The sequence below is a fragment of the Hemiscyllium ocellatum genome, chromosome 7 (genome assembly GCF_020745735.1).
Source record: "Hemiscyllium ocellatum isolate sHemOce1 chromosome 7, sHemOce1.pat.X.cur, whole genome shotgun sequence".
NCBI lineage: Eukaryota > Metazoa > Chordata > Chondrichthyes > Orectolobiformes > Hemiscylliidae > Hemiscyllium > Hemiscyllium ocellatum.
The window spans coordinates 63,964,634-63,984,956 of record NC_083407.1 but is presented as its reverse complement, the minus strand read 5'-3'; positions in this window follow the sequence as shown (position 1 = coordinate 63,984,956).

Below are 20,323 nucleotides of genomic sequence, written 5' to 3'. Positions count from 1 at the left end.
CTTTTAATAGTTCTCCAGAATTAGTGAAGACACCCTATGGAGCAACAACCTTAACATGATTGAATTTTGCATTCATAGAATTGCTACAGTGCAGAAAGAGGCCATTCTAACCCATTGAGTCTGCACTGACGTTGCAAAGAGCATCCCACCCAGACCCAGCCCCCCCATCTTATCCCTTAACCCCGCATTTACCATGGCTACCCCACATATCTAAGACTACAAAGAAATCATGATCAATTTAGCAAATGGACTAAAGAGTGGCAAATGGAGTTTAATTTGGATAAACATGAGTGTTATGGACCAGACCAGACCCCCTCAAAACATATCAAGAAAGTAGCCCGGACCCGAACTTATTTTAAGCAGCTGTAAGGTGGATACTCCAGGAGGGATGCAGCTGGTCCAACCACTTAGTTTCGAACAAAACAGAATTTATTCGCAAGATTACAGAATGAAACACAAACAAAAGAGAACAGAATATAGAATAACTTAGGACAAAGTGAGGACTGCAGATGCTGGTTGGTGCGGGTGTCCCAGAGGTGTTCCCTGAAACGTTCCGCAAGTAGGCGGCCTGTCTCCCCAATGTAGAGGAGGCTACATCAGGTGCAGCGGATGCAGTAATTGATGTGTGTGGAGGTGCAGGTGAATTTGTGACAGATATGGAAGGATCCCTTGGGGCCTTGGAGGGAAGTGAGGGGGGAGGTGTGGGCACAAGTTTTGCATTTCTTGCGGTTGCACGGGAAGGTGTCGGGAGTGGAGGTTGGGTTGGTGGGGGGTGTGGACCTGACGAGGGAGTCGCCAAGGGAGTGGTCTTTCCGGAATGCTGATAGGGGAGGGAAGGGAAATATATCCTTGGTGGTGAGGTCTGTTTGGAGGTGGCGGAAATGACGAAGGATTTCACTATCTTTTGTCTTAGCCTGCTTGGCACACCTCCCTCATTCCTGAAGAAGGGCTTATGCCTGAAACATAGATTCTCCTGCTCCTTGGATGCTGCCTGACCTGCTGCGCTTTTCCAGCAACACATTTTTCAGTTATAGAATAACTTAATCTAACTGAAAATACAACAGACTATTCGAATATAATGATGCTGTTCCAAATTCCTGCAACAATCCCAATAAATACCCCTTGGCAAAAAAAGTAAAATCAAACACAGGATCTTACAGGGGAGAGAGAGATGGGAGAGAGATTCAACAGCCTTAAAACTTAGTGAACAGCCAGACTGCTAAAACCAAATCAAACCAAACCAGAGAAAAGCTGAGCTGGGAGACTGGCCCTCCCCTTTCATTGTACATGTTATTTTAAACTTGAAGGCCTTTTCCTGAGGCAGTATCTGTTAGCTATAATCAAATTGATCATAAACCCTTCAAACCTAGACTTTTTGCAATCACTGCTTTTACAACCTCTCTGAAAAAAAAAGCCTAGCTCAGCATAACCTTGTTAAAGGAACAGCATTGTCACATGCGGTATTGCATTTTGATAAACAAACAAGGGCAGGACTTATACAAATAAAAGTAGGGCATTCGGTATTGCTGTAATACAGAGAGACCTAGGTGTCCATGTACATAATTCTTTGAAATTTGCATCATAAATAGGCAGGGTGGTAAAGAAGGCATTTATCACACTTGCCTTTATTGATCAGACCTTTGAGTATAGGAGCTGGGACATTATGGGTTGAGGTTGTACGGGGCATTGGTGTGGTCTCTTTTGGAGTACAGTGTCCAACTCTGATCACACATTATAGGAATGATATTATTAAATTAGAGAGGGTTCAGAGAAGATTTACCAGAATGTTGCTGGGACCAGGATGAATGATTTTGAGTTATAAGGAGAGGCTAGATAGGCTGAGACTTTTTTCACTTGACCGTAGGAGGTTGAGGGGTGACCTTATAGAGGTTTGTAAAGTCATGAGGCTATAGATAAGGTGAATGGCAGGTATCTTTTCCCTAGGGTTGTGGATTTCAAAACTAGGGACATATTTTTAAGGTGAAATGAGAAAGATAATAAAAGACTATGCGACACCACAGCGTGTGGTTTATATGTAGTTCATATTTCCAGAGGAAATGATGGATATGGGTACAGTTACAACAATTAAAAGACATTTAGATATGTATATGAATAAGAAATATTATATTTGGAAGGAAATGGGCCAAGTGCAGGCAGATAGGAAGAGTTTAATTTGAGATCATGGTCAGTATGGATTGTTTGGAACAAAGAGTTTGTTTACATATTATTTGACTCTATGACCTAGCCTGCACATCACAGGCTACTTAGCATGGCCAATCCACCTAACCCATATATCTTTGAATTGTGGAAGGAAACTGGAGCACCCAGAGGAAACCTACTCAAATTATGGGGAGAATGTGCAAACTCCATACAGGCAGTCACCCAAGGCTGGAAATGAGCCCCGGTCTCTGATGTTGTGAGGTAGCAGTGCTAACCACAGAGCTGCTGTGCCTCTATCACTCATTTTGAGATATAAAACAATGGGTCCAAGACTAAACTTTTAGATTTAAATAAGGACAGCTTTGAGGACAGTAAAGTGGGGCTGCTAAAAATGAATTGTAAATTAGGTTACAGGTTAGGTCATTGGAGATGCAGCAGCAGACATTTGAGGGGACATTTCAGAATACGTAGATTAGATTTAGTCCAAACTGTTAGAGAAATTCCAAGGGACAGACCAACCATCTGTAGTTAACCTTACAGTTTAAAAATAGTATTAAACTAAAGTTAAAAAAAATCTGTAAAGATTGGCAGCAGGTCAGAAGATTGGACAGAATATTAAAAACTGCAAAGAATGTCTAAACATTTAATAATGTGGAAGAAATTAGAATACAAAAAAAATTCTAGACAGAAATATAGAAAGACATAGCAAAAATTTTTATAAACATTTGACAAAGAACAAAGTTAAGAAAGTGAATGTTGAACTTATGGAAAGGATGTTGGTGAATTAATAATGGAATATAAGGAGATCGCAATTAATAGAAGGTAATTAATTAATGCATTCTAATTGAATAATACTAAATCCAGAACAGCAAGTTAAGTGGATGGCTCCTCAGCATTTTGATCTAGAGTGTAATCTTGCAAATTTTGCCCAGTTCACAGGAAAATTAAACCCCCCATGATGACCACCCCCATTGCACACATCTCTACATTATCTGATTTACACTTAACCCATTACAACAACCACTGTGCAAATGTCTATAAATAACTTTATTTTATAGCCCTTGTTTTTTCTTTGTTCCACACAAATGATTCTCCAAGGTAAGATTCTTCACTCTACTGTTTGTATTTCAACATTTATTATTAAATTGCCCTTCCTCCATTTCTGCTTTGCCTATCTCTTTTATAAGTTAATCATCCTGGAATATTTAGTTCTCAACCTTGCTCACATTGCAAAGATGTTTCCCCTGTGGCTATTATATGAAATCTGTTAATTTCTGTATCTGGTAGCCATTCAACAAATTTGTTGCAAATGCTTCACACATTTATATACAATGTTTAGATATTTTTCTAAATTTCTTGACCTCACTTACCTTCTTACTCTCACTGTCACTTCCTGATCCAATCTTTTATTAACCCTAAAAGCTGCTCCAGAGCCAAGAAAATGCCATTGCTTAATTTGAATTTTTCCTTTTCTTAATCTTCCCACCTCTTCTTTCTTTGTTTAAATACCTCTCTGCTTCCCAAGTTATTTGATTCACTCAGACACTAGTCCCAGCCCAGTTTATATGAAATCTTTATGATAGATCCTGATAATATATCCTGTAGAGAGGAAGATGTGGTCAGCTGTGCATCCTGTGCCCTCAAAATAGCACTAAACTTCAGTCGTCCCATCTTCAGCGATGCTGCAGTAATTATTTCCATGCCTGTAATATGTTTTCCTTTTCATTCTTATTCTGCAAATTTTAGTATAGTAGAACGTGTGCTACATTCTGACTTGATTAAATACTTAGACAGGTGGAGTCCTTTGAATTAAAACATTCCAGCTGTCAAAGCCTTATCTACTTATTCTGTTAAATATCTTATTGACCTGAAGGATTAAAACTATTCATAACTTATTCTTAACACTACATGTACACTTTATGGCAGCTAACTCACTCAAGCTCCTCATCTGCCGCTGCTATGAGATCTTGCCTGAGGGATACAAGGATGAGTAGTGTGTTGTTGGGAATGTTAAATATCTGAGATGACTCTTGCCTCAGGGAATCAGCTGTCCCAAAACGACCAGTTTCTACCAGGCCTTCACTTACATTGTCAAGTGATGCCGAGCATATGTCTAAAACATGTGCAGACGTTTTTAGAAAACATCAAGGACATAGGGTCATCACTATCGTTTGGGGAGACAATGTTTTCTCTAACCTCACATCTTTCAAAACGAGCATTATTCAGTTATTTTAATTGATTAACCCCTTACAAAAACATAAACTACATAGAAACAGTACTGCCTTCTGAGGCAAAAATTTCAAAAATCACCTTAGAGTGAAAAATAGCTGTCCTAATTTAGAGGGGAGCTTGCTTATTTTCAAATACTACCCATTATTTCTGGACACATCCACAAGACTAAACATCCTGCTCAAATCCTCCTTGAAAAGACCATTCAGAGTGTTATACACTTCAAACAAGACACTCCTCACACTTCCTGACTCCAACAGAAACAAGCCCAGTTTGTTCAACGTTTCCTCATGAGACAATCTGCTCATTCCAGACATGAACATAGTAAACCTTCTCTTGACCACCTCCAAAAGACTTATGTCATTCCTTAAGTAAAGACACCAAAACTGTACACAGCTGTCTAGAAGTAATCTCACAAATGCCTTGTATAACTGAAGTGCAATATCTTTACTTTTATGTTCAATTTGTCACATAATAAACAAAAACATTAATTAGACTGCTTAATTACCTCTTGTGCATTTTTGACTCATGCGCAATAACACCTAGACCTGTCTGCATATTGATTAGACTACCAACAGTATGGAAACAGGCCCTTCAACCCAACAAGTCCACACTAGCACTCCACAGAATAACCCACCCCCTACCCTATATTTACCCCTGACTAATGCACCTAATACTATGGGCAATTTAGCATGGCCAATTTACCTGACCGGCACATCTTTTGGATTGTGGGAGGTAACCAACACAGACACAGGGAGAATGTGCAGGCTCTACACAGACAGTCACCCAAAGTGGGAATGGAACCCAGGTCCCTGGTGCTGTGAGGTAGCAATGCTAACCTTGTGGCCCATATCAAATTCTGCAGTCAATCTCCATTTAAGTAATAGTCTGCTTTTTAATTCTTCCGGTCAAAGTGAACAACTTCACATTTTCCCACTCAGCCAACCTATCTGTCTCCTTCTGCAATCTTGTGTTATTTTTTGCAACATGTCATAGTGTCAAAGAGATGTACAGCATGGAAACAGACCCTTCAGTCTAATTCATCCATGACAACCAGATATTCTACGTTAATCTGGTCCCATTTGCCAGCATTTGACATATTTCCCTTTAAACCTTTCCCATTCATATACCCATCCAGATTCCTTTTAAATGATATTAAAAAGCCTCCACCACTCCCTCTGGCAGCTCATTCCATACACACACCATCCTCTGCATTGCCCCTTAGGTACCTTTTATACCTTTCCCATCTCACGTTAAACCTATGCCCTCAAGATTTGGACTTCCTTACCCTGTGGAAAAGATCTTGGCTGTTCACCTTATCCATGCCCCTCATGATTTTATAAACCTCTATAAAGTAACCCCAGAGATGCTCCAGAGAAAAAATAGCCCCAGCGTATTCAGCCTCTCCCTGTAACTCAAACCCTCCAACCCTGGCAACATCCTTGTAAATCTTTTTTGAACTCATTCAAGTTTCACAATATCTTTCCTATAGCAGGGAGACCCGAAGTGCATGCAGTATTTGAAAAGTGGCCTAACCAATATCTTGTACAGCCACAACATGACCTCCCAACTCCTACATACAATGCACTGACTAATAGAGGCAAGTGTACCAAATGACTTCTTTATCATCCTGTCTATCTGCGACTCCACTTTCAAAGAACGATGAACCTGCGCTCAAGATTTATTGTTTTCCTACCTACCTGTAAATATAGCTACCAGGCCTTTGCTCCCCTCATCTGAGTCATTGATGTAAATTTTAAAAAGGTGATGTTCTAGCACAGATCACTCATTGCATCCTGCCTACCAGAAAAATACACTTTTATGCATTCTCCCGGTTTTCTTACAGCCAGCCAATTTTCTATCTACACTAGTATGTTACCCTCAACATCATGAGCTCTTACCCTACACAATAAGTTTTCTGTGGCATCTTGTCAAATGCCTTCTGGAAATCTAAATGCAGTACATCTGTCTATAGGCTATCCATTATCCATGCCTCCATTACACTGGAATAGTGGGAAGAGAAATGTCATAACCAGGGATTAAATGTTCTTCTACCCATAGTATCTGCAACAATATGTGGCTTATTTTATGCATTGATTTTTCATTTCAGATCCTGAAAAATAATTCTCCATGAACCTCCCACAATTATGTCAATAAAGAGTATAGCTCCATTTTATGCTTGTCATTTTGTTTCAACATAAGGGGTAAAAATTATGGATCTTTTAGTAACATTATCATCAAGCTGGCAAAATATTAGGATCAGAAAAATGCTGAGAATTATTTTAATAACAGAAAACACCTCACTGCACCATATGACTTAAATGATTGTGGTAGTTAAGCACTAGAATCGTGAATCTATTTCTGGGAGAGCTGATGAGATGTAGGCATCCCAGAAAATTTACATTTAGCTCATCCTGCCTGGTGGTTTTTCAGAATTTTTCATCCAAAATGTAACATATAATGTTAAGTAATCCAATTTGTAACCAGAGAGTATCACTTAATGTAATTTGTAAAAATTACCCCTCTGCCTCTCTATGCTTCTTTCAGCTGCTCTTTCCCCATCTCTCTCTCTCTCTCCTCTCTCTATCTGCCTATCTCTCCTATTCTCCAATGCTCTATCACACATTTTGAGTTGCTCCAGTGCCACTCCAAACAGATGCCTTTGTCTGCAAATAATCTCTCCCAACTTTATTCTCCGAAACTCATCCACTCTCTTGAATGGCTAATTTCTGAATAAAACACTTATCAGATGCATAGGTGTTTGCAGAACAGTTGAGGTCCTTATACAGCACATTGATCTGTTTCTGGGACCTTAGCAGCCTTAAGAGAAGGTGTTCCTTCTCACATAGGACTCTTAAATGATTAGTCTAATGGACTTTTTTCAGCAACTTCACAACGTCACCTGCTGTTGAACATACTTTATGTCAAGGACCTCTGCCACTATAGAATTTAAAAATGTCTTATGCTACTCCAATCAATATTATGGAAATATATCATTTTGTTGAATGCTTATCAAAAGTAAGAATAATATTTTCCTCCAAATTTTAGAGGTGATAAGTCACCTTTAAGATACAATGGAAATCACATTTGTCTTGTGAAATAACAAGCATCAAAGACTGAGTTAAAGATTGTCATCTGATAACAGGAGAGAGAGAAGGTCTTGGAGACAGTCACTACCACTTAAAAGAGTGGCCTCATGCAACCCACCCTGCGCCATCTTGACTTGATCCTTAACCTGTTGCACAGCAGCTCAGGCCACATCATCACCATTGGCTTTGCCTCGTAATGCACCTGGGATTGCTTGGTAAACGATGAGTGTTTGTTAGCAACCCCCTGCCCCCACCCACTACCCCCTGTTCCCCACCACTGTCCTTTGGCAGAGCCTGGTCTTTAATTTTCTTGGATTTTCCCTGCCATTGAGTTAAGACTTTGTTCTGCTGGGACCATGTGGTGGTTGGGTGGTTTGTAGCAATCACCTCACATTAAAATAATCCATACATAGTCATCTCCCATTTCAATAGCATCCACCCACCTGAATGAACTTCAGGACTGAGAACCTTTTGGGCTCATTATGGAGAACCTTAGCAATGGCAGATTTAAAGGTCAAACTGCATTATCACCCAGAAACTACAACATTGACATTGTTCCCCTTACCCAGACATAATTGGCTGGAGAAGGTCAACCTAAAGAAGAAGGTGATGGTTACAGGTCGAGTGACTGAGCATTTCTACGCTGCTGCTGACACCGATGACTTTCAGGGTGCACTTTACCACAGGAAAGAAAATGGTCAGATATCTCAATGAATCTCCCTGTGGGGTAAATAAGCGCCTTATGAGCTTACATCTCAGCTTTACCCAAAAGCAGCACATCACATCCATTAGCGTCGACGCTCCAACCCTAGACACAAGCTAGGTTAGGTGTTAGCTATGAAAACAGGTTGCGTAGGTTAGGTTTATTTTCATTAGAAAAAATGAGATTGAGGGGGAACGTGATTGAGGTTTACAAAATCATGAAGGGTATAGACAGGGTGGATAGAGACAAGCTTTTTCCCAGGGTGAAGGATTCAATAATGAGACGTCACACTTTCAAGGTGAGAGGTAGAAATTTTAAAGGAGATACGTGCAGCAAGTACTTCACACAGAGGGTGGCGGGCATCTGGAATGCGTTGCCAGCGGAGGTGGTAGAGGCAGGCATAGTAGATTCATTTAAGATGCGTCTGGACAGATGCATGAGTAGGTGGGGAGCAGAGGGATACAGATGCTTAGGAATTGACCAACAGGTTTAGCCTGTGCATTTGGATCGGCTCTGGCTTGGAGGGTTGAAGGGCCTGTTCTTGGGCTGTAAATTTTCTTTGTTCTTTGTTCTTTACAACAGATTAGACAACAGAGGCATTCTACACCAGCCTCAACCAATCACTACCCCATATTCCCAAAGGAGGAAGGTTGATTCTTCTCAGTGACTTCAATGTCAAAAGAAAAACATGTCATGCAACGAAGGTGCAGAGAAAACAAACTCCAGTGGAGTCCTCCTCCTGAGAAGATGTCTAGAACATGGCCTCATCATAACAAACAACCAGTTCTGTTAGAGCGACAAGTGCAAGTCCTCATGACAACACCCCACTTCTTAAACTGGTACCCGATAGACGACATCATTGGTCCCGTAAGGGACCACAAAGATGTCCACATCATTCACGTCATTACTAGAGCCAACAACTGCTGGACCAGCCACTCCACCATCACCTCAACTCAAACCAACAGAGGCAGAAGAAACTCAGTCACAGGGAGACTCAATGTTGTTGGACTCAAAGTCCCTGAGAAGAAAGATCTACTCACGCAGCAGCTCACAACCAACCTGGTGACAACCAAAGTGCCAGAGCCACAGGGTGGCATCAGTGAACTGGTGCACCCTAAAAACCACCAATGTCAGCAGCTGCATGGAGATGCTCAGTTGCTTGACAAGGAAACGCCAAGACTGGATCAATGAGAACAATCAGGAGATTCAAGACTGCAAACGCAAGATGTCCCTGAACTAGTGGCTGATCACCATCGCACCTCCAACCTGCCATAAAGTGAAGAAATCTTCCAACAGCTGAGAAACAACAAGGCCTCCAGAGCAGGTGGAATCCTCAGTGAAGTACTGAAATACAGAACTCTTGCCACAAATCCATGACCTCACCGCCCTTATCTGGAAGGAAAAGAGCATGCTGGGAAATCTCAGAGATACTATAATCGCAACCTTTTTCAGGAAAGGAGATGTGTCCAGGACTGCAAAAACTATGGAGGGATTTCCCGACTGTCTGTCATGGAAAAGGTCTTCATGAGAATTCTCCTCAACTGCCTGCTCCCAGTGGCTGAACAGCTCCTCCCAAGTCTCAATGCAATTCCATCCATCAAGAGACACAATGGACATGTTTTTCAGTGTATGACAATTCCAAAAACAGTGCAGTGAACAATACCAACCTCTGTACCTATGGTCTTCTTCAATCTCACAAAGACCTTTGACTCTGTCAATTGTGAGGAATTGTGGAATATCTTCCTCAAATTTGGCTGCTCAAAAAATTTTGCCACCATTCTCTGCTTGCTTCAAAATGACATGCAAGATGTGTTCTTCACATTTGAATCCAGCTCAGACCCAATACAAGTGGAAACTGAGGTCAAGCAGGCTATGTCATTGCACTCATGTTCTTATCCAGCTTCCTTGTTGCAACACTCCATTCCATCACCCTGAAGCTCGCTGACAGAATGCAGCTAACCTACAGGATAATTGGGAAACTGACCAAACTTTGATGCCTCATGGACAGAACCAAGACCACCCCAACTTCTGTATCGCACTGCAGTAAGCAGACATCACATGCACATCCTACAAATTATCACTGACACATTCACCAAAGTGTTTGAGAGAATCGGCCTCAGGCCAAACATCTGGAAAACAAAGGTTCTCTATCTGTCTGCTCCTGCCACTGAACCCCAACCTTCCAAATCCACAGTGATTCGCTGGACAATGTGGATCATTTCCCATACCTCGGGACCCTCCTGTTGGTAGTGAGTTTTGGGAAGAAGAAGCCACAAAAAGACATGATCCACTCTCACTAGTATCCTTACATACAGATGAGGAAGGACATCACTTCGACTGGGACAACACATCCACCTTAGGGCAAGCCAAACAGAGGCACACAGGAGAATTCCTAGAAGTATGGCATTCCAACCGGAACTCTATCAACAAACACATTGACTTGGATTCCAATTACCACTCCCTGAGACAAAGAACAGGAAATGACACCACCATAGGAAATGACGTCACTGCAAGAAATGATGTCACCAACTCAACCCAAACGAAACCCAGACATGTAAGTAGAAAGAGGGCCATACCGCCAGTACTTCATCTGGAAGCTCACTGAAGACGTTACCTAGTGTGGTGATGAAATGTCTGAAAATGAACGTTCTAGCTCAGCAAGCAAGCATACATCAGGACCCTCCTGTTGGTGTGAGCATACATTGAGGATGGCATCCAACATTGACTAATGTGTTGGTACTGCCTTCAGACACTTGAGGAACAAAGTCCTCAAAGTCCAAGTCCTTAAACCCAACATCAAGCTTATGGTCCACAGAGGAGCCTACTGGGAGAAAGTGAGGTCTGCAGATGCTGGAGATCAGAGTCGAGAGTATGGTGCTGGAAAAGCACAGTAGGTCAGGCAGCATCTGAGGAGCAGGAGAATCAACATTTTGGGCATAAGCCTGGGCTTATGCCCGAAATGTTAATTCTCCTGCTTCCCAGATGGTGCCTGACCTGCTGTGCTTTTCCAGCACCAAACTCTTGAAGAGGAGCCATATTCCCCAGCCTATTTTATGTATAAGAAACATGGTCCATTTACCTCAAATCCCTGGAGATTTATCATCAGCATTGCCTTCATAAAATCCTGCAAATCCCCTGGCAGGATAGGTGTACCAATGAGAGCGTCCTCTCCCAGGCCAATATCCCCAATATTGAGGCACCAGTCACACATGGCCAGCTGTGATGGCTGGGTCACATTGTCCGCACTCCTGACAGAAATCCCCCGAAAAAAGTTCTCTCTTCCAAGTTCTGCAATAGTAAACTCGGAGGGTAGAGGAAATGATACAAGAGAACCCTGAGAGCCTCCAGAAACAAATGTAATATCCACATCAATATGTGGGAATCACTTGCACAACATTGCACAAACTGGAGAAGAAGGATCCGCAAAGGCATGAGCCACTTTGAGCTTTACCAAGTGGAACTCAGGAAAGCCAAGCACAAGCAGTGGAAAAAGTACACAGAATCCAGAACCTCCACCACTCTCTTTCTCAAACATCATCTGCCCCACCTGTAACAGAGTATTGGAATATTCAGCCATTACAGAACCCTCGCCCTGAAGAGGAAGCAAGCCATCCTTGGCTCTGAAGAAATGCCTAAGAAGAGTCCAATAATTGGTTAAGGGGATATTCATGAAATATGATACCAAAGCCCTCAACGTATGCCATCATTTAAACAACATAGCCAATAACAAAGTCATTATTTTTGAATAATTCTAATATCTTGAAGCAAGTGCAAGTATATTGGTGATGATAACATTTGAACAAATATTGATTTTCAGTCGCAAATTCTCAGTTTATCATTCCCACCTGGCAGCTTCATTATAGTCTGTATTCCTGATGAAGGGCTTTTGCCCGAAACATCGATTTTACTGCTCCTCGGATACTGCCTGAACTGCTGTGCTTTTCCAGCACCACTCTAATCTAGACACTGGTTTCCAGCATCTGCAGTCAGTGTTTTTACCTACCTTCATTATAATGACTGTTTCAAGCCAACAGCAGGTAATGAAACTCTACAACCCAGAAAACAGCTGTCTTGGAGGTGGGGGTGAGGCGGGGTGTAGTAGGTAGTAGTAACACATGAACCTTTTGCTAAATTGACAGTAGTATTCTGACTGAACATGCATCATATCATTCACACAACCACAACTTATATGCCGATTAACCTCTAACCTAGCAGATGTTCACTTTAAACAAGATTGTAACCTGTAATACTAGTCAGAACGCAGTGCTAAATTCCACATAGCGAATGGTTTCAGGTAACCAGTTATTAAATTAATAGCAACCCCAATTAAACCTGTCTTTACATGTTTGAAAAACTGAACAGTACAGTTATATTGCTGTAATCAAAGTAATTAATCAATAATTTATTTTCTCTAGGTATCAACTGAAAAAAAAGCAGTTATTTATCTTCATAGCGAAAGAATATATACAATATAAACACTGACTGCAGTTGAAAACAATAATTTAACAACAACTAGAACATAATTGGTTGTTTTTATTTTGGAATTACTAACCTCACAAATGACAATAGACAATAGACAATAGGTCCAGGAGTAGGCCATTCTGCCCTTCGAGCCTGCACCACCATTCAATATGATCATGGCTGATCATCCTTAATCAGTATCCTGTTCCTGCCTTATCTCCATAGCCCTTGATTCCACAATCCTTGAGAGCTCTATCCAACTCTTTCTTAAATGAATCCAGAGACTGGGTCTCCACTGCCCTCTGGGGCAGAGCATTCTCTGGGTGAAGAAGTTTCTCCTCATCTAACTCCTAAATGGTCTACCCCGTATTTTTAAGCTGTGTCCTCTGGTTCAGCACTCACCCATCAGCGGAAACATGTTTCCTGCCTCCAAAGTGTCCAATCCTTTAATAATCTTATATGTCTCAATCATATCCCCTCTCAATCTTCTAAACTCCAGGGTATACAAGCCCAGTCGCTCCAGTCTTTCAGTGCATGGTAATCCTGCCATTCCAGGAATTGACCTCGTGAACCTACGCTGCACTCCCGCAATAGCCAGAATGTCTCTCCTCAAATTTGGAGACCAGAACTGCACACAGGTGTGGTCTCACCAGGGCCCTGTACAGCTGCAGAAGAACCTCTTTGCTTCTAGACTCAATCCCTCTTGTTATGAAGGCCAGCATGCTATTAGCCTTCTTCACTACCTGCTGTACCTGAATGCTTACCTTCATTGACTGGTATAAAAGAACACCTAGATCTCTCTATTCTGCCCCCTTACCTAAATTGATTCCATTTAGGTAGTACTCTGCCTCCCTGTTCTTGCCACCAAAGTGGATAACCATACACTTATCCACATTAAACTGCATCTGCCATGCATCTGACCACTCACCTAACCTGTCCAGGTCACCCTTTAATCTCCTAACATTCTCATCACATTTCACCCTGCCACCCAGCTTAGTATCATCAGCAAATTTGCTAATGTTATTACTAATACCATCTTCTATATCATTAACATATATTGTAAAAAGCTGCGGTCCCAGTACTGATCCCTGCGGTACCCTACTGGTCACTGCCTGCCATTCCAAAATGGAGCTGTTTATCACTACTCTTTGTTTCCTATCAGCCAACCAACTTTCAATCCAAGTTAGTACTTTGCCCCCAATACCATGCACCCTAATTTTACTCACTAACCTCCTATGTGGGACTTTATCAAAAGCTTTCTGAAAGTCCAGGTACATCACATCTACTGGATCTCCCTCATCCATCTTCAGAGTTACATCCTCAAAGAATTCCAGAAGATTAGTCAAGCATGATTTCCCCTTCATAAATCTGTGCTGACTCTGACCTATCCTGTTACTACTATCCAGATGTGTCATAATTTCATCCTTTATAATCAACTCCAGCATCTTTCCCACCACTGAGGTCAGAATAACTGGTCTATAATTTCCTGCTTTCTCTCTCCCACCTTTCTTGAAAAGTGGTATAACATCAGCCACCCTCCAATCTGCAGGAACTGATCCTGAATAAATCGAACTTTGGAAAATAATCACCAACGCATCCACGATTTCTCAAGCCACGTCCTTCAGTACCCTGGGATGTAGACCATCAGGCCTCGGGGACTTATCAACCTTCAGACCTAACAGTCTCTCCAACACCAATTCCTGGCAAATATAAATTCCCTTCAGTTCAGGTCCTTCAGCCACTGTTACCTCGGGGAGATTGCTTATGTCTTTCCCAGTGAACACAGATCTAAAGTACCAATTCAATTCTTCTGCCATTTCTTTGTTCCCCGTAATATATTTCTGTCTTCAAGGGCCCAATTAAACATTTTGTTGCCTTTCACATACCTAAAAGAACTTTTACTATCCTCCTTTATGTTATTGGCCAGTTTACCTTCACTCTTCATTTTTTTTCTCTGCATATTTCCTTCTTAGTAATCCTCTGTTGTTCTTTAAAATCTTCCCAGTCCTCCTTTTTCCCACTTATCTTTGCTATCTTATACTTTTTCCTCTCTTAACTTTTTATGTTTCTTAACTCCCCTCATCAGTCACGGCCACCCATGCCTCCTTCTTGGATCTTTCTTCCTTTTTGGAATGAACTGATCCTGCAACTTCTGCATTATACACAGAAGTATCCGCCATTGTTCCTCCACTGTCATCCCTGCTAAGGTATTGCACCATTGAACTTTGGCCAGCTCCTCCCTCATAGCTCCATTGTTCCCTTTATTCAACTGAAAAATTGTCACTTCCGATTGTACCCTCTCCCTCTCAAATTGCAGATTGAAGCTTATTGTATTATGGTCACTACTTCCCAATGGCTCCTTCACTTCGAGGTCCCTGACCAATTCTGGTTTGTTGCACAATACCAGATCCAGAATTGCCTTCTCCCTGGTTGGCTTCAGCACCAGCTGTTCTAAGAATCCATCTCTGAGGCACTCCACAAAGTCTCTTTCTTGAGGTCCAATACCATCCTCATTCTCCCAGTCTACCTGCATGTTGAAATCCCCCATAACAACTGTAGTAACATCTTTGAGACAGGCCAATTTCAGCTCCGACTTCTAGCCTACAGTTTGGGGGCCTGTAGATAACTGCCAAGATGGTCTTTTTTCCCTTAGTATTTCTCAGCTCTATCCATACTGACTCTACATCCCCTGATTCTAGGTCCCCCCGCGCAAGGGACTGATTATCATCCCTTACCAACATGGCCACCCACCCCCTCTGCCCATCAGTCTGTCCTTACGATAGCACGTGTAGCCTTGAATATTCATTTCCCAGGCCCTGTCCACTTGAAGCCACATCTCAGTTATCTCCACAATATCGTAAATTCCTTTATTGTGAATTATAGATTCATAAGGCTGGAATATTAGTGCTTGAAATGAATTACTGTCCTTTCAACACTCAGTGTCAGCATCAATCATTCTAGGTCAAGTCCCCTTAGATCCAGTTTCACCTTCAAAAGAGCAACACTTTTGTCAATTGAAGATTTTCTACTTTCTATGCTTTGATTTTTGTGACTGTAGTTCAACGTACAGGTGAGACGTCTTCTTCATGGATTTGGACCCAGAATCCTGCTTACTATGTCACTCAAGGTCCTCATAAATTTTTAATTCGAAAGACTCAATTACAGAAGTTCAGCAATAAGCAAGCATATATTGTATTGACAACCAATAGAGTGAATTTACATGCGATTCTTATTTGGAGTTATAATGTTGTTCCTTCACTGTCACTGAGTTAAAACCCTGGAACTCCTTTCTTAATAGTAGTGTGAATAGTAGCATAATAGTAGCCAAGGGCTGTAACAGTACAAGAAGGCAGGTCACCACCACCTTCTCCAGGGTATTTAGGAATGTGCGGCACGGTGGCAGTGGGCGGCACGGTGGCACAGTGGTTAGCACTGCTGCCTCACAGCGCCAGGGACCTGGGTTCAATTCCCGCCTCAGGCGACTGACTGTGTGGAGTTTGCACGTTCTCCCCGTGTCTGCGTGGGTTTCCTCCGGGTGCTCCGGTTTCCTCCCACAGTCACAAAGATGTGCGGGTCAGGTAAGTTGGCCATGCTAAATTGCCCGTAGTGTTAAGTAAGGGGTAAATGTAGGGGTATGGGTGGGTGGCGCTTCGGCAGGTCGGTGTGGACTTGTTGGGCCGAAGGGCCTGTTTCCACACTGTAAAGTAATCTAATCTAAATACAGACCTAGCCAGCAAAGTTCACATGTATGTATTAAAAGAAAACTTCTCAGAAAGCATTTGTTGTTTTCAACAATTATTTTAAAATTACATTGATTGCTCTTTAAAGTAGCCAACTATGTAACAAGGCCAAATTTGATGGTATTAGGCAAGAATGTTCAAAAGCTGATTGGGGGCAGATGTTTGCAGGTAAAGGGAAGGCTGGAAAATGGGAAGCCTTCAGAAATGAGAATCCAGAGAAAGTATATTCCTGTCAGGGTGAAAGGGAAGGCTGGTAGGTATAGGGAATGCTGGATGACTAGAGAAATTGAGGGTTTGGTTAAGAAAAAGAAGGAAGCATATGTCAGGTATAGACAGGATAGATCGAGTGAATCCTTTGAAGAGTATAAATGCAGTCGGAGTATACTTAAGAGGGAAATCAGGAGTGTAAAAAGGGGACTTGAGATAGCTTTAGCAAATAGAATTAAGGAGAATCCAAATATATTAAGGACAAAAGGGTAACTAGGGAGAGAATAAGATCGGCAAGGTGGCCTTTGTGTGGAGCCGCAGAAAATGGGGGAGATACTAAAGGAGTATTTTGCATCAGTATTTACTATGGAAAAGGATTTGGAAGATATAGACTGTAGGGAAATGGATGGTGACATCTTGCAAAATGTCCAGATTACAGAGGAGGAAGTGCTGGATGTCTTGAAACGCATAAAGGTGGATAAATCCCCAGGACCTGATCAGGTGTACCCGAGAACTCTGTGAGAAGCTAGAGAAGGGATTGCTGGGTCTCTTGCTGAAATATTTGTATCATCGATAGTCACAGGTGAGGTGCCAGAAGACTGGAGGTTGGCAACGTGGTGCCACTGTTTAAAAAGGGTGGTAAGGACAAGCCAGGGAACTATAGATCAGTGAGCCTGACCTCGGTGGTGGGCAAGTTGTTGGAGGGAATCCTGAAGGACAGGATAAACATGTATTTGGAAAGGCAAGGACTGATTAGGGATAGTCAACATGGTTTTGTGCATGGGAACCATGTCTCATAAACTTGATTAAGTTCTTTCAAGAAGCAACAAAGAGGATTGATGAGGGCAGAGTGGTAAATATGATCTTCAAAGTTTGTGAGAAGATTTGTAGCTCGGGTGCTCGTTGTGGTACTGTTTGCCGAGCTGGGAGCTTTTGTTGCAAACGTTTCGTCCCCTTTCTAGGTGACATCCTCAGTGCTTGGGAGCCTCCTGTGAAGCGCTTCTGTGCTGATTCCTCCGGCATTTATAGTGGTTTGTCTCTGCAGCTTCCGGTTGTCAGTTGCTGTCTGCTGCAGTGGCGGTATATTGGGTCTAGGTCGATGTGTCTGTTGATAGAATTTGTGGATGAGTGCCATGCCCCTAGGAATTCCCTGGCTGTTCTCTGTTTGGCTTGCCCTATAACAGTGGTGTTGTCCCAATCGAATTCATGTTGTTGGTCATCTGAGTGTATGGCTACTAAGGATAGCTGGTCGTGTCGTTTCGTGGCTAGTTGGTGTTCATGGATGCGGGTTGTTAGCGGTCTTCCTGTTTGTCCTATGTAGTGTTTTGTGCAGTCCTTGCATGGGATTTTGCACACCACATTGGTTTTGCTCATGCTGGGTACTGGGTCCTTTGTCCTGGTGAGTTGTTGTCTGAGCGTGGCTGTTGGTTTGTGTGCTGTTATGAGTCCTAGTGGTCGCAGCAGTCTGGCTGTCATTTCGGAAATGCTCCTGATGTATGGTAGTGTGGCCAGTCGTTTCGATTGCGGCATGTCCTCATTTTGTTGTCTTTTCCTTAGGCATCTGTTGATGATATGATCTATATGGACTTCAGTAAGGTATTCCACAAGGTTCCCCATGGGAGACTGGTCAGCAAGGTTAGATCCAATAGAATGCAGGGAGAACTAGCCATATGGATACAGAACTGGCTCAAAGGTAGAAGACAGAGGGTGGTGGTGGAGAGTTGTTTTTCAGACTGGAGGCGTGTAATCAGTGGAGTGCTACAATGATTTGGTGCGAACATAAGAGGTATAGTTAGTAAGTTTGTAGATGACATCAAAGTTGGAGGAGTAGTGGACTGCGAAGAGGGTTACCTCACATTACAATAGGATCTTGACCAGATGGACCAGTGGGCTGAGAAGTGGCAGATGGAGTTTAATTCAGATAAATGCAAGGTGCTGTATTTCGAGAAAGCAAATCTTAGCAGGACTTATACACTTAATGGTAAGGTCCTAGGGAGTGTTGCTGAACAAAGAGACCTTGGAGTGCAGATTCATAGCTCCTTGAAAGTGAAGTCTCAAGTAGATAGGATAGTGAAGAAGGCGTTTGGTACGCTTTCTTTTATGGGTCAGAGTATTGAGTACAGGAGTTGGGAGGTCATGTTTTGGCTGTACAGGACATTGGTTTGGTCACTGGTGGAATATTGCGTGCAATTCTGGTCTCCTTCCTATCGGAAAGATGTTGTGAAGCTTGAAAGGATTCAGAAAAAATTTACAAGAATGTTGCCAGGGTTGGAGGATTTGAGCTATAGGGAGAGGCTGAACAGACTGGGGCTGTTTTCCCTGGAGCGTCAGAGGTTGAGGGGTGACCTTATAGAGGTTTATAAAATTACGAGGGGCATGGATAGCGTAAATAGGCAAAGTCTTTTCCCTGGGATTGGGGAGTCCAGAACTAGACGGCTTGGGTTTAGGGTGAGAGGGGAAAGATATAAAAGAGATCTGAGGGGCAGCTTTTTCACACAGAGGGTGGTACGGGTATGGACTGAGCTGCCAGAGGAAGTGGTGGAGGCTGGTATAATTGCAACATTTAAGAGGCATGTGGATGGCTATATGAATAGGAAGGGTTTGGAGGGATATGGGCCGGGTGTTGGCAGGTGGGACTAGATTGGCTTGGGATATCTGGTCGGCATGGACGGGTTGGACCGAAGGGTGTGTTTCCATGCTGTACATAAGAACCTCTCATGTTAGTTGTTATTAACAGTCAATGAACCTCTCTGGCTAGGAAGTGAACAATTATGTATGGAATTACTTTCCTTTGTGATCTGAATTAAGTTAAGCTGCTATGTACCCTTCGTTGCTTTTTCCTCTGTCTCTTTTATTCTCTCTCTTAATCTAGTCTTCATTCCCACTCTTGGACAGAATCATCCATGACCCAGGTAAACATGTTTAAAATTTATGAATGCTGGCCTAAGTCAGTGGTCTGACAATTTTTCACCTCCAGGCAATCTTCCCAAAGACATCATCACTGGTAGATGCACTGGTGTGAAACCAATTTGAAACATTTGTGAACTATTTGGGAATGTGTCAAAGTCTTCCTGGCAGGGGACAAGCCCTCCAATGAGGATCACATTTGACAGAGGTGCCTGAAGATGGCTGAGCAGCTCTAGATGCGGGAGAGAACCTGCAAGGTCTGGAACAGCTGCTATCACACTGCTGAAGGAGTTACTCTGAGGCTTAATAAACAAGTTGAATCTCTGGTCAAGAGGAAGAAGAAGGTTTATGTTAGGATGGTAGTGATGGCTCAGTTAGGGCACATGAGAGTTACAAGTTAGCTAGGAAAGACCTAAAGAGGGAGATCTAAGAAAGGCCAGGAGGGGACAAGAGAAGTCATTGGCAGATAGGATCAAGAAAACCCCTAAAGCTTTCTATAGCTATATCAGGACTAAAAGAATGACTAGAGTTAGATTAGGGCCATATCAAGGACAGAAATGGGAAGTTGTGTGAGGAGTCTGAGGAGATAGGAGAAGCACTAAATGAATATTTTTCATCAGTACTCACACTGGAAAAAGACAACGTTGTCAAGGAGAATACTGAGATATGGGCTACTAGACTAAATGGGATTGAGGTTCACAAGGAGGAGCTTAGTTATAGAAAGCTTTAGGGTTTTCCTTGATCCTACCTGCCAACGACTTCTCATTAGCAATTCTGGAAAGTGTAAAAAATAGATAAGTCCCCTGGGCCGGATGGAATTTATCCTC